The sequence below is a fragment of the Sorex fumeus genome, unplaced genomic scaffold (assembly GCF_029834395.1).
Source record: "Sorex fumeus unplaced genomic scaffold, SorFum_2.1 ptg000008l, whole genome shotgun sequence".
In the NCBI taxonomy this organism is placed as follows: Eukaryota; Metazoa; Chordata; class Mammalia; order Eulipotyphla; family Soricidae; genus Sorex; species Sorex fumeus.
In genome coordinates, this window is record NW_026606065.1 from 60,027,858 (window position 1) to 60,031,782 (window position 3,925).

General features: G+C 33.2%; 1 non-coding gene across 1 annotated transcript; it reads right to left on the reverse strand.

Moving 5' to 3' along the window:
- Positions 1–3,462: 3,462 nt before the first annotated feature.
- On the reverse strand, positions 3,463–3,570 carry LOC130019465 (U6 spliceosomal RNA). The gene has a single exon (XR_008791793.1). It is a non-coding gene; the product is annotated as a U6 spliceosomal RNA (small nuclear RNA).
- Positions 3,571–3,925: the final 355 nt, after the last annotated feature.

Genomic DNA, 3,925 nt, shown 5'->3' on the forward strand with positions numbered 1-3,925 from the left:
AGGCCAAAGCATAGAAACAATTTTGAGATGATTCGCATCTTTAGTCTACTATAATATTTATGCAGTTTGGGTTGAGTGGTTTGATTTTGGTGATTTAATATGCTGTTTTCTCCCTACTACCTCACTGTACAATAACAAACAAATATTTTCAAAAGATTCAAACATTTGAATAAACATATCTGAATATACCTATTAATCAATAATGTTTTCTTATCAGACACACCAATTGTTTAAATCGTAAATAGTATAAATGTCACCATCTGGATTTCTCTGAACCGAGTAAACTTAAGTGTGATTTAAAGAGTAGTTTGTATCTTAATGCTTTCTATAGCAATGAATAAAAATTGCGTCCTATTGCTATTTTTAATTTAAATAAGGGCAGAATATTAAGCTTCATTATCGAAGCTAGGCAGTAATTAAGTCACCTTTTTCTTCATGGGTCTTTACACTATGATGGTAGTTACCATTCCTAAGACTTTGCTTTGCAGTTTTCAGAAGCTTGCTTATCCTACACTTTTTATTGTAAAGTCCTATGCCTAAAAATCTTGCTAATATATATGTATATATAGGAAGTGCAATGGATTTATATATATAAATATATATATATATACATATATGCACTTCCAAAATATTTTTATAGGAAAGAGTAGTTTTTTTTATAGGAAAGAGTAGTATTTTTCATTTCTATGTTAATTTTATGAGCCTAGATGCAAGAGTCACCGTTTCCATTTTTGCAGTGGAGTGACAAGCACTATGACCTAACTGGTCTATTGCCTCTCCAATTTCTAAGATTAAACCAAATTATAACGACAAGTCATTTGTGCAGAAACACTTAGACTAATGAAAGAAGCTTGTATTAAATCTGAGATTTTCAGAGTGCAATTCCTAAAGGGGCCGTTGCTGACCTTTTCTCCCTAGTGCCTTTCCTCTGAGCATTCTTCTGGCTACTCAGCTTTTCTTGAATCAGGTGCATGGGTTTCTCCCCCACTTCTCTCTGCCCTTCAGAAGTCCCCAACCCCCTAATGCTGTGGGCTTGAAATTCTCTGATCAGAAAACTTTCTTTTTTCTTTGGCCATTTTCATGCTAAATCCTAACCTGCGATCAGAACATTTTAAAGTAATATGATTAAAATCCAGAGAAACAGAAACACAAGGGAGAGAATAGAATGTAAAAGAAGTCAGATAACCTAAAGCAGAGCAATTTAAATCTGTTTTTAAAGCTTATTAATCATGTACAGCCTGCCTTCTGGGATATGCAGCAACAGGCTAGAAGGAATGATTCTCTTTGATATGTTTTGTCTTGGAGCACCTTGGTCCCATATCTGGAACACTCAAACATTCTGTAGCTGTCATCTATTTCCTCAAATTCCCTTCAACTTTTTCAGATCTCCCTGAATACCTTTTTCTTATTTCTCTTAGAATCCAGCTATACAGGATAATACACATATATTTATACATATATGCATAGATATTAATATATAAATATAGTTATGTTTATAAATGCATGACCTATTGTTTATAGGATGTTATTACAATATATATATATATATATTCAATGCAAGCCAGAAAATATTGACCTATTGGAAATGAGAGGGATATGAATAAAGCCTGAACAAGAAGTTATCATTAGCAGAACTGGGGTTGATTTATGAAAGATGTGCCAATAATTTAATCAAACGTATTCTTTAATTTGAAACACATTTAACTATTTTAATCTTATTCATATGGAATGGTTTCTAGAACTGGGTTCAAAACCGTGTAGAAACCATATATTTTTTAAAATTTATGTATCATGGTTGTAATTTTTTTAAAAAATGCAGGAATACTGCTATTTACTCAATTAAGCTGGGCATGAATTTCATATTATTAAAAAAAATTGGATATTCATGAGATAGACCATTACAAAGCCATTCATAATTGTTTCAATGATCCAGCACCCATCACTTCACCAGTGTACATTTTCCACCACCAATGTCCCTTTTTCCTTACCACCATCCCCCCAACCCCCACTTAGTAAAAAGGACTGGAGAGTTCAGAGTCAGGCCTATTTACTGATATGCAGCTTATTCTCTGTAATGTTGTTGTCACCAAAGTCCATTTGTGGCGTTTGGATGACCTCCAGGGTCATTGCCAGTGGTATTGAGTGGATCTTGGGATGCCAGAACTCATATAAGGAGTCTAAAATATGCAAAGTATGAGTCCCATTTCTTTATGCTATCTTCCTCAGCACCCTCTCATTAAAACAGCATATCATTTTTGTGAGATATGATTCATGTTGATACTCTATTATCACTTTCTCACAGAATATCAAAATAAACATGAATAATGAATGTCAACGAGATAAGGTTATGACAAAGGTTAATTATGTTCATTAAATTCATGCAAAACTTCATATACAGTATTCTCATTATTTATTATTAAAATTATTAGTTATTTCATTTGTAGGAAAAACCTAATTTTGTATAAAATAATATTTTTGCTACTTTAAAAGTTTTGCTGCAGGACATTTGCAACATTTTGCCATTATTGTTTTGGGGCAGCATGCAGCTATGAATAGGTCTTCTCCCTCTGCACTCAGGGATCTTTCCTGGAAGAATTCAGGGTGTTAGGAATTGTTCCTGTTTGGCCGTGTGCAAGGAAAGTGCCATCCCAGCTGTACTATCCTTCTGGAACACTACTTGCAACATTATTGGAGGGAAAATTGGAATAACATTTTTTCTTAATTGAAAAAAAGTTTGAGAATAATTTAAGAGCAATAAATATCCATCTAATGCTAGAAATAATTCTTAGTTTGGTGATTACAATGGAAATTCTAACTTACACTCAATAAAAGTAGCTCTTAAAGTAGTTCTTTACTACAGTGGAATTTACCTAATTTGTAATTTATAACTGAGATAGTAATCTGTCTTTTAACATGAAGATAATGCTGATAATGCTGATAGAAAGCATATTAAACCAATTAATCATCAATCGGACATTTTATGAATTTGAATGCAAATGTTCAAAGATGTTCTTTGGAAATGCTCTCCCCTAAGACACCAAAACACTGTCTGAGCTATTTCTGAGTTTTCTTTTTACTATAAAATTAACATCATATAGCAATTTTAGCTGTGTAAGCTAAACATATGAAATTGAAAGGTAAGTTGAAATTAAAAATCTAAGTTAGGTATTCATTGTTTATTCTCACACCTCTTTTGACCCTAAATCAGTGAAATAAAAGTAGATTAAAATATTTTCTTTAAAAATTTTTATTAGTGAAACTCCATGTGGTACAGTTGTTGACCTTACAAATTTTTGTGCTTGGGTTTCAGTTATACAATGATTGAGTACCCATCCCTCCACCGGTGCCTATTCCCCACCTCCAATGCTCCCAGCATCCCTCCAACCCTCCCTGCCCCCCCCATCCCACTCCACCCCTGTGGCAGGGAATTTCCTTTTGTTCTCTCTCTCCTTTTGGGTGCTGTGATTTATGGAATGCTTCACATGCTTTGCATTTCATCCTTGTGCAGGGGCCATGCTAATCTTTTCTGTATCATTCCAATTTTAGTATATGTGCTGCCGAAGCGAGCACAGGTTAAAACCTTTTAAAAGAAAAATATTTCTCAACATTCCCTAACATTTATTAGTTGGATAAACAAATGGGAAATTTTTTCATATATGCAAATTCAAATCTTCTTTTATATTATGCAAACACAATGTTACACAGCTTAATTCCACATAAAACTAGGCATAAGATCTTGACCTGAACTCGATGTACACCACATTCATATTTCAGTGACTCTGTACTTTTAAATCTTTGTTCTTATTTTTATTCAATCTCATCTATCCTTCCAACCTAACACTCTTTATTCAATATGGATATTTATGTGGCAGGTCGTATTAAAAACAACTTGAGTGCTGTGAATTGTCATTATACATATATTTTT